Below are 12,500 nucleotides of genomic sequence, written 5' to 3'. Positions count from 1 at the left end.
ATAGCTGCAGATGGTCATTAGGCTGGTTTATCTGATGAAAATTAGACAAATAGTGGGTGTGGCATGCACAACTGTATACCTACGATGCATGCCTGTGTATGTAATATTGTACTTATATACAGTGAAACATATGCATACTTAAACATATATATATGCAAGTATTGTGCATGTACACACATATATGTATCTATGCATGTATACACTCAGAGACATGCATATATGTATATACTTACACCCATCCATCCATTTATGCATATCTATCTATCTATCTACTTATTTATTTCTCTCTCTCTCTCTCTCTCTCTATATATATATATATATATATATATATATATATATATATATATATATGTGTGTGTATATATATATATGTGTGTGTGTGTATATATATATATATATGTATGTGTGTGTATATATATATATGTATGTGTGTACATATATATATGTGTGTGTGTATATATATATATGTATGTGTGTGTGTATATATATATATGGATATATATATATATGTATGTGTGTGTGTATATATATATATATTTTTATTTATTTATGTGTTTCAGCCAAGTGGCTGCGGTCATGCTGGTGCACATATTCACACACATAGACATATATGTATATATATATTAATATATATATATATATATGTGTGTGTATATATATATATACAATTCAAACATGAACAAGCAAGAAAAAACACGTAAAAACAACAACGCAAGGACATGGAATAAGTACAGGAAAGGAAAGAAAAGAAAGAGGATCTTATGTTTTGAGTGAATTAAGAATGTAACAGATGACAATAAAAACATACGGACAGATACACGATACAAAGATGGACAGGAAAAACCAGGACGGAATATTTGTGGGCTTCTGTTCATCAGTCAACTTTCCAATTATCATTACAGTTTTGGCCTGTTACACTTGAGACTGTTAAAAATTGGTAGACCCCAAAAATTTAAGCTAAGCGCATTAAATTTTTGGACAAAAGCAAGTCAATGTGCGCAATAACACAGACAAAAAGACGAGAAAAACAGAGAAGATGTTACATGGTTACAACTACAAACAACATGAGAATAACAACAAGTGTCTTTTGACTAATAAAGACAAGTTAAGTTAAGTGGCACAGCATAGATGTAAATCAGGAGCCAGGAGAATAAGTGTTGTATGAGCGACACTTGGGCCAAGAAAGGAAGATCATGCTTGGCCGAAAATTGGTCATGTGGGAAGAACAGAGAGAGGTAGAAGGCAGGGGGATTGAAGAATTAGGGAAGGAACTAGAAAGAGAGAGAAGAAGGGATAGAGGGGAAAGGTACAAAGGAGATAACAAAGAAAAGTAGAGAGATTAAAGAAAGAGAATGCTAAGAAACGTGAGAGAGGTGGAGTGAGAAAGAGAAAAGAGGAAAGAAAGAAAGTATAAGAGGGACTAAAAGAAGGAGAAAAAACAGTTGTACAGAATTTAGATACATACTTACAAGGTGAGCAAAAGGTGTACATACACTGCTATATGTGTATATAAATCTAAAAAAATGGAATAAGAAATTAATGGATGACAATAAAAGCATACGGACAGATAGACGATACAAAGACATTCAAGAAAAACCAAAATGGATCATTCAAGGCATTCTGTTCTTCAGTCAAGTTTCCATGCACACATACACACAAACACATATATTTACAGTATGTATATATATATATATATATATATATATATATATATATACTGTGTATATATATATATATATATATATATATATATATATAAACATATATAGAGAGAGAGGGGGGAAGGAGAGGAAGAGAGAGTGGGGTATGGATGAATAGATAGATAGATACTTACTTTACATATATATATATATCTGAAATGCAAAGTATGTTTTTCAATAAATATAGGATTTTAACCTCGCAGTGAAAAGTAAATCTCTCTATTCATAGAATAAATGGGATTGAGCAAACTAATTTCTTAGTCTTTTTAGATCTTTGTCAGAGAAAGAATATTCACATTTTCTTCATTGACAGATTAGTAGCACATATCTTTTCATTTTATATGCTGTCTAGGACTCAGCTATGTTGGTCTTTCTAGTTTTTATAATTGACAACATAGATTAATTAATTCATATTACGCTTCTTAAGGTTTCTGCATTATTTTTAAAATATAGATTATCACTTTTTTTCTAATAAATATGTAATTTTAGCTTCACTTACATCATAAGTTTCATTTCTCCATGGACAAAATAAGTTACATTAATCTTGGTAGTTTTGTATTCTGCCTCAACATCTTTCATCCGAGAACATATTACATCTTCTCTCCATGATCTACAAAGAAGATATAAATGAAAAGATGATGGAGAGAAATAAGTTTAACTTTAGTAACAAATTATCAAGCCAAACATACAAGCTGATGGTGAATGTAGATAGATTATTGGAAAGAAAGGTTGACATGAATGTAGGAAAGAATCTCTTCTATAAAAATGTGAAAGAAGGAGGGAAAATATCTGGAAATTAATAATGAATAAACGAAGAACAGAAAAACTTGTGAATGAAAGATGGGAAAATATGAATGAAAATTTCTTAAAAATGCATGTCGTACTGAAAGAAGATTAACCTCTTCTGTGTTATTGCTAACATATTTCACTCTCACTTGCCTGCAATGAAATGCTTATGGGCATAATATCTTGTTTTGAATAGTGCCTTATTTTTTACCCTAAATGTCAGCACCACTTCGTAAAAATGCAAATTAGTGTATTCACATGACCAAGTGAATTGTAGTGAATGATTTCTTTTGTTATTGAGTTGATGTGCATGTGTATGTTATGTGCTTTATTTACAACAAATATATCACAAAATTAGTTGGTTTTTAAATAGCATTTGGCCATTTAAATCAACATGGCATTGTGTAACAAATAGTGAGGCAGTGAAGTATCAGAACTAATTTTTGTCAAAGATCAGATGTTGGAAAGAGTTGTGAGGAAAAGGAATATCTTTCTGATTACATAGAAGGATAAAGTACACTGGGAAATGATGAAAATCAATCATCAACAAACATGAGGAAAAGTGCCACAATCCATCGTAAATACAAATAAAAACAAAGTGTAGCAATGAAATAAACCTTTCTACACCCTTAATAAATGACTTCATGACAAATGTATCTATTCAAGACAAGGATCTGAATACAAATTCAATACCATAAAAGTTTTTTTTTAATTTCTAATGCAAAATTTAATTCTGATCTTTGTGTATGAAATAAATTCACCCAGATCATTTATGATCTGAAACAACATTCAAGAACCAAGAAATGAATGAATGTAGCCAAGATGAGAATATTGTTTATACCTTAATTGGACCATTGTTGTGAAAGAGTATGAACTGTTGCTGGACAGATTTTCAACATATCCTACCCAGCTAAATCCTTGTTAGAAAAGCATATCTATATATGTGGTACTGCAAATGGAAAACAGGGATGGCATGCCAAGAGATGATTTTTACAAAGTTACCCTTAAGAACAAATGCAGCTCTTTCAGAAACATAACATCACAGTGTATTATTTCAAAGACAAAAGGCATTTAATCATACTAAGCACAATGCATGATTACTGTTTTGATTTGGCAAGAAGACCAGCCAAGGCCAGAAAGAAATGCATTAGAAAACCTAAACTCATCGTATAGATTATAATAAATAAAAGGGTGGGATTGATTTATGCAAAGGCATTATTCATGGATATCCAAGCATGAGAAAAACCATTAAGTAGCATAAAGTTTTTTCTTCACAGGATTGATATCACACTCTACAAGGCATCTGTCGTGTATAAAATATTTGGCAACAATACTCCACTCCTTGATTTTTGTATTGAAGGAATTTGCAAAATAACTGAAAAAAAAAACACAGTATAATCAAAATTTCCTCTAGTGGTCTTCCATCTGCAGAAAACACCTTACATCTGACAAAGAGGCATTTTTCTTCATCAAGCCAGCAACTAAAAAATAAAAAGGGGGCCCCAGCTAAAATATATAAAGTGTGTTTGAAAAATGTCAAACAGAGTATATGTAAGAATGCATATGTAGACTGACAGAATTATGTGTTGATTCATGTGTTAGAATATTTCGCACCCAATTAAATTGTCAAAATACATTTAAGAATAATTTCATTAAAATTTATATTGAATAATGTCATTTTATTGAAATAAAAGACTTTTACACATACAATTGTGAATTGTATCTTTATAACATTTTTTTTTTCTGCAGAAAAGGATAGTAGTAGCAATGCAGAAAATAAAATCTGGCAGCTATGGGATTAAGAGAGAAGTGATAGAAGAAAAAACTATCAAAGTATTTGAAGAAAATTAAGATATTCAAAGAAGGGGAAAAGAAATAAAAAGGATAAAATGTAGTTATAAAAAAATATCATGTAAATGAATGAGAAATGCAAGATTGCTTGAAAAAATAAATGAAATACAGAAAATATTGTGTAAAATATGAATGACAAAATATAGATAAATGAATGAACAAAAGAATAAAATAATATTGAAGTAGAAAGAAAAAGAGAAAATAAAGAGAAAAATTTTGAATGATGATGGAAAAAATGCAATGTGTTATAAGACCGTTTGCTTTTAAAACTCCAATCAATATTGAGATGATCCATTGTCTTCAATAGATCATTTTATATTTTGGTAAACTATATCAAATAAATTTATTGGACTTGGATTGCTTTCTTCATATCGTCATATACCAAAATTGATCCTCAATATTCAATAGATTACCCAAATGGGAAAACTTAAACTGCTTATGTCAGTCGGAATTATTTTACTTCAGTTTGATCCAATGTATTCTCAAGATCAACTTAGTCATATGGAGACATTCCAGTTCAAACTGATTCATAACCTATCAGTGAATCAATTTATATGAGAGAATGTTAGCCCACATCAAACTGATAAATTGCTGCAGTAGCAGTGATGACAGTCACTTTTCTTGTTGAACCAAGGAAACAATAGTCCCATGTTTTTCAAAAATTGCTGATACTAACTGTTTTTCAATGATAGGGCAGGATTTGAACCCAGAATGTTCACAACCAGAACAGATACTGCAAGGCATCCATTCAGGTGTTTGAACAATTCTGTTAATCCACCACACTGAACTGATACTTTTGTTTTGGTGACCTTGAAAGGATAAAAAACAAAGTCGACCATAGCTGGATTTGAACTCACAGTGTAGTGAGTGAGAGCAAATAGTATGAGGCATTCTTTGTAATACATGCTCCTGAAGAGCACTGGTGCTGGTACCACATAAAAAGCACTGCTGCTGGTGTCACATATAAATTATTGGTGCTGATGCCATGAAAAAAGCATCCAGTCCACTCAGTAAAGTGGTTGGCATTAGGAAGGGCACCAAACCAAAACAAACTATAGAACCTGATTCACATCCTGGCTTTGCCAGCTCCTGTCAAACTGTCCAACCCATGCCAGCATGGAAAATAGATGTTAAATGATGATGATGATTCTATCCAGATGTCTAGTAGTGAGTAAATACTGGTATCAAGTGTAAAGGCGCAATGGCTCAGTGGTTAGGGCAGCGGACTCGTGGTCATAGGATCGCAGTTTCGATTCCCAGACCGGGTATTGTGAGTGTTTATTGAGCGAAAACACTTAAAGCTCCACGAGGCTCCAGCAGGGGATGGTGGCAAACCCTGCTGTACTGTTTCACCACAACTTTCTCTCACTCTTACTTTCTGTTTCTGTTGTGCATGTAATTCAAGGGCCAGCTTTGTCACACTGTGTCACGCTGAATATCCCCTGAGAACTACGTTAAGGGTACATGTGTCTTGCACGTTAATTTCACGAGCGGGCTGTTCCATTGATCGGATCAACTGGAACCCTCGTCGTCGTAAGTGACGGAGTGCCAACACTGGTATCAAAATGTAATTCACATAAGCTGATCCACTGCTTTTTATTGATCAGTTTATTTTTGTCATATTAAAACCAACACAAGGCATGGATCACCTGTGTCAGGTGTTGTAAGTAAACATGAAATTAAGCTGACTGATAGGATTTTGATTTAATTGGATTTTATGGATCACATCAGTCATGGGGAGTTAGCCTGGATCAAACTGAAACATTCCATTCTCAAGTTTCATTCCATCAGTTGATGTAAACCTTCATCATTTATGTGGTGGCATAGTGTCCAGCATTAGTGTTCATGACAGTGATTATAATTATTAGCATGTATGTATGTACATGTGTGACAGGTGAGTAGAAGATAATTTTACATGAAGCATCACCACTGCTATGTTTGCCATTGTCATCATATAAACACCACCACCACCACCATTGTTCTTGTTGTCCTCCTCCTCATCATCATCCTTATCACAGTCATCGTCACCATCATCATTATTATGATTCTCATCATACTAACCATCATCTTCATCACTGGTGTAATATCTCCCAGTACCAAAACCAATGGCAAGCCCTGTTAGAGATATTAAATACAGTTGTATCAATATCCCTGCTGAAAAATTGCAGATATATATGCCATCATTTCTTACATATGCATGTCTAATCATATCACGGTACTAATATGTATTTATGTATGCATGTCTGTATGTATTATATTACAAATGAATTTGTGTGTGTGTGTGTGTGTGTGTATGTGTGTGTACACACACTGAGGAAAAAGGGGTGATTAAGAAGATTGCTTTGGAACTACAATCATGTGGTTAGGGGTACTCTCATCACAGCTTGAAGTAGCGTGTGTATGTGTATATGTGCATCTCCATGTATATGTACATGTGTGGTCTGAATATATGTGTGTATATGTGAACTTATGTATATGCATTTAAAATGTTTTCCTTACAAATATGTCATTTCCTACACATGAAAGCTTGAACAAGTATTTTCCAGTATTTTCCACAACCAATGCTGTGTATGAGATAAAAAGGAAATCAAATGGTACACAATAAACTGAAATAACGAGCAGTAACCTCACCAGGGTAAAAACCATAAATTCTGTGAAAATGGCAAAGTGGTCAAAGTAACACACAACCAGCCAGGATGTCAGCAGTTCATTTTATATTATATGCAGTATGCTGCGCTTGTTGTTGGTATACTTTAATTTGAAATGGCTAAGTTCATCTAATAATACAGAAATACGGAACTTGCTGAATGGTATTCCAATGAAAAATTACCTCGAATATTTTAGGGTTGTGGGTCACTTCTTAAAAAATGTGGCCCCTGCCTGATATAGATGTTCCTACTTTGTGCTGAGTTCAGTCCCTTCGTTGATCAGGGCGAATGCAATGGTAAACAATTCCAGTGTAATTTTCCCCAGAATCATGAAATAAAGACGAGTTATTTAGTAGTGTGTCTCCCATCACCTACAATCAACGAAGTTATTGAATTCTCTGATGATAAAAATCAATGAACACAAATATTGATTGGTAAAATCAATGAACTCATGAGAAAAAAAAATCTTATGACCAGAGCAGTAAGGATGCAGAAGAGAGAAAGGTGGGGATATGGAACGGAGAGGTTTTTGGATGCAACAATCAATTACTGATTGGCAGAATTATCTTGCAAGACTGTAGAGAAAGAAAGACAAAGCCAGTATTGGCATGGCAAGGAGTAAAAGAAGCATATGATATTGTTCCATATATTTGGTTATTTGGGATTGTTGAGTATATCTAGGAATGTAATTGCAAAAATATATTTGGAGTAATTAAAACCTTGGTAATACTAATAACAGCAGAGATAAAATATCAAGAATTGGAAGCTAAAAGTAATTAAGGACTTGAATGCTTACCCCAGCATCAAGGGAACACATAAAGCTTGATGTCCACTGAAATGGCTATAAGTTCACTAAAAAGTAAAGGGGTACCACATGATCAGGTCAAATTGTAGAATTAGCAGTGAAAATTAATTGTCCACTATATTGTAAATTGGAGTTAGAAGCCTGGTACAAAGCAGAGCCAAACCGCAAGTCAGTAATTAGTGATCAAGATTTCTATCGTAAATACAACACAGGGAACAAGCTGATGGTCATATGAAAATATTGGAAATAACAGCCAAATTTCTCTCTCATTCTGCTGTTTTAAAATAGGAAGGATGCATTTGTGTCCAAGATACATTATATCTTAAACAATGATGGGTAATAGTCAAGATGTTGATCAGCAGGATTGCACAAAACTAGTAATTTTTGGTGAGGGGTGAGTCAATTACATCGATTCCAGTGTTCAACTGGTGCTTATTTTATTGACCCCAAAAGGATGAAAGACAATGCTGACCTCAGGAGAATTTGAACTCAGCTACATAAAGACAAATGAAATGCCACTAAATATTTTGTCCGGCATGTTAATGATTCTGCCAGCTCACTGCTTGAGTCACTTTCATATTAATTTCAAATTTTGATACAAGGCCATCAATTTTGGGTGAGAGGTAAGTCAATTTCATCAACCTCAGGATGAAAGGCAAAGTTAATCTCAACAGAATTTGAACTCACAACATAAAGATGGATGAAATGTCACTAAGCAGTTTGTCCAATTTGCTAACTCTTCTGCCAGCTTGCTGAAGTATACTCTAATTACCTATATATTTGTGTGTGTGTGTACAGAGTGTCCCTTCACAAAAAAAAAAAAAGAAAACTCTAAAGGTTCTTTAACAGCTGATTTTTATTTCTTTTTGGATTCAAACCATTAGAAATAAAGTAGGGAGCCAGCCTAAATTTTAAGCAAAGGAAATTTGTCCTAAAGTGCCACTGGAATTTCAAAAATGCAGTCAAAGTGCCAAGACAATTTAGGAGGAAGTTTCAACCAGATCAACTTACATGAGTTACCAACACTCAAATTATGAGTATGTTTGAAGCAAGCAAAACAGCTCAGAATAGCTGCTAACATAATGAACTCTACACAGCAAGAAAGGGCATTAGAAATGTATTACCAGAGTTCCAAAAAAATTGTGCAACAAGTTACGGAACTAGAAATTTCAAAATCAGCACTGTCTTTGGAAAACACCAGGACCAGGATCAGGCACCAGGACCAGGATCAGGCACCAGGACTAGGATCAGGCACCAGGACCAGGAAGGTTTCATCTTCTCAGTAAAACTGAATGGTTCTCTCAACCTTGTACTTTACAGCATATACTAGGTGCATTTTTTCTGTTCCAAGAGTAGTGAACTTTTAATGAAGATGATCCAGACCAAAAGTGGAATTTAGCAAATGGATAGAAGATGCACACATTCCAACAAAGATTGTGTGGAATGATGCGGTTACATTTAGATTCAATAGCTCAACTCCCCATTACAATTGCATCCACTGGAAACCTGAGAATGTGTACATTATGGCAAAACACTGTTATTTACCAAGAGTTACAGTATAGAGCAGTTTACTATCAAGAGGTTTAATTGAACCATTCATTTTGTAAAGGTGCTGTGAGTGGTCCCATTTGCTTTCAACTAGCTGTGACAATCCATCATGCTAATCGTTCAAGAAGACTTTGAAAATGGGGATTTTTATTTTCAGTTAGATGGGATGTCCCAACATGTCTGTAGTAATATACAAGGCTAACTTCATGGGATTTTGCCAAACTGGAGGATTGAACAAAGAAGTTCAGTAGAATATCCTCTTGGCTCACCAAACTGCCCATCTCTAGACTATTTCATTTGTATAGTTGAAAGGTAAATTTTATGGGGGTGGGGAATGGCATAAGTTAACAAATTGAAGGTGGCCTTTGAATGAGAAGGCTTTCAAATACTGAATGAAATGTTTCTTGATGTTTCTAATGCCATTGCTTAATGTTTTCAATAGTGCCTGGACCAGAATGGCTGTCAGTTTCAAAACAGGCATTCTTTACAAAATTCAGTTCCGTTTGTAGATTATATTAAATTTTGAAATTGAAATGTATTTTCCTATATACTGACTTTATAATCAGTCAATGCACACATACATCTTTTGGAAACACTCTCTCTATCTCCATCTCCATCTCCCCCCTATCTCTCTCTCTCTCTCTCTCTCTCTGCACACACAGACACACACACATATACATACACAAGGGGGTGTGGAAAAGTTCCTGGCTTTAAGGTATTGTGAAAGGCCTGGTTGGAGGCCCAACATTCTGAGTTATTTTACAGGGCTTAGAAAAACTGAAGGACCACTGCAGTAGTTGTGTGAATCTGAGAGGAGAATATGTTGAACAAAATCATAATTACTTGATCCTCCTGTATTTTCTTTTGCCCCAAAACAGGAACATATTGCAACCCTACTGTGTGTTTGTGTGTGTGTGTACATGTGTGTGGGTGAGTACATATATATGTATTTATATGGGGTGAGGGAGAGAGAGAGAACACAGTAATAAAACAATAACACAATGACTTCAGGAGAAATGTTTTGATCATAACCAAGATTTATGTTTATAATCTGGTATTGCTAATTAAAATACAAATAGATATAATATATCATCAGGGACACTCAGATATGCATATATATATATATATATATATATATATATACACATATAAATGTATGTGTGTGTATGTGTACTTGTGTCTACATGTGGTTTTGTATGTACGTTACTGTCATTCTATGCATATCCATTATATTTCTCAGTATGTGTGTTGTATACTCATAGAAGTTTGAACAATGAAAAATTACAAGAAAACAAATATTTTTAGATAGCAATAACATACAAAAGTGTTTGTAAATATATGTATACATACATACATACATATATATATGTATATATATATTTATATATATATATATATATATATATATATATACATACACATACACATATAGATGCATATATATATGTATGTATATATATATTTATATATATATATATATACATACACATACACATATAGATGCGTATGTATATATATATTTATATATATATATATATACATACATACACATACACGTATAGATGCATATATATATATATATGTATATATATATATATATATATGTATATATATATATATATATATATGTATATGTATATATAAATCTATATATGCATAGGTGTATGTATATATAGATATGTGTGTGTATATAAAGTATCATAAAACATAATGCAATACAAAATGCTCAAAAACCAGTTACGTTGACATCAGTAAAACAGAAGCACTACCAAAAAAACAAAATCACCAAAAAAATAAAGTAAAAACAAACCAACAGATGATGCCTACAGATCATGGAAAGTGAAATTTACCAACAATAACAACTACAAAAATAACGATAACAAAAAACCACAATAGTAACATAATAGTTAAAAAGTACATATAAAAAAACAAACCAATAATAATAGTGTTGTGCGTTTCCTGCTAATATGAGAAAATGAAATGGTGTATCAGTTTACTGGAGTTCCTCATTTAAACGTATAACTACAAGGTTAAGCATTTCATTCTGGTTTTCTATTAATGTACCAGTATCTGGCTACAAGTACAGACCAACTGTTGGATAGATCGATAGACTGACAGACAGATAAAGAGATCAATAGAAAGATAGATAGACAGATAGATGGATAGATAGATAGGTAGATAGATGGATAGATAGGTAGATAGACAGATAGGTAGACAGATAGATAGACAGATAGATAGGTAGACAGATAGATAGACAGATAGATAGGTAGGTAGATAGGTAGACAGATAGATAGGTAGATAGATAGACAGACAGATAGATAGATAGATAGATAGATAGGTGGGCCAGACAACAGACAAATAGATAGTGAGATAGAGAGAGAGAGGTGGAAGGGATAGATTAAATAAACAGACAGGTAGATAGATAAATAAATAGATAGATAGACAGATAGCTAGCTAGCTCTAGCTAGAAAGATAGACAGTGAATGAGAGAGTAAGAGAGACAAACAAACAGTGGGAGCAACAGTGAATGGTTATTAGATAAATAGAAGGACAGAGAGCCAAAGAGAGAGTGATTGATTGATATGTGGACAGACAGATAGGTAAAGCGATACATATTTGGAGAGATAGTGAGATCAAGAGAAAGACAGATAGGAAGATAGTTATGCATGTAGACAATGTGATGTATATTAGATATTTAACTAGACAGATGGATACGTAGATAGATATTATATAAATGAAAGGAATTATTATGATGTTTAGCTGTCACAAAATATCTATGTGCAAGATCAAGACAGCTAGAGAGGAAAAAAGAAAGAACTATAAAAAAAATATCCCCACTGTACAAAAAAAAAAGACAAACAAAACAAGGACATAGGGGAAAAAAAAAAAAAATAAAATATACATGTTAGTTTGTGTAAGTGTATGTATGCATATATATATATCCACTTAGATGAACACACATACACATATATAAATGTATATTATCATATTTGTATTATATATATATGTATATATATATATATATATATTTGTATATATATATATATGTATGCTGTTATACTATATAGGTGTATGTGTGTGTATATGTATATATTTACCGAAAAACTTTCTGTAGAAGAATGCCTACGTTTAGTGTTAGATAAATCAAAGAAACAGGCCATT

The 12,500-nt window shown here is 33.0% G+C and overlaps 1 long non-coding RNA gene across 2 annotated transcripts in view; it reads right to left on the bottom strand.

Annotated features, from left to right (window-relative positions):
- The window catches only part of LOC106874316 (uncharacterized), a 218,441-nt gene that overhangs the window by 74,273 nt on the left and 131,668 nt on the right, over positions 1–12,500 (bottom strand). The window contains exons 2-3 of one of the 2 annotated variants that reach the window (XR_016243393.1): positions 2,200–2,310; positions 1,470–1,515 (exon numbers count right to left, since the gene is read on the bottom strand). This is a non-coding gene — a long non-coding RNA (uncharacterized LOC106874316). The remainder of the gene's footprint in view (positions 1–1,469; positions 1,516–2,199; positions 2,311–12,500) is intronic. The other variant, XR_016243394.1, reaches the window with a different exon arrangement.

Source organism: Octopus bimaculoides, chromosome 10, assembly GCF_046866305.1.
Source record: "Octopus bimaculoides isolate indiv1 chromosome 10, ASM4686630v1, whole genome shotgun sequence".
Lineage (NCBI taxonomy): Eukaryota > Metazoa > Mollusca > Cephalopoda > Octopoda > Octopodidae > Octopus > Octopus bimaculoides.
Note: the sequence above shows the minus strand (reverse complement) of the source record. Positions and strands in the feature narration are given on the sequence as shown.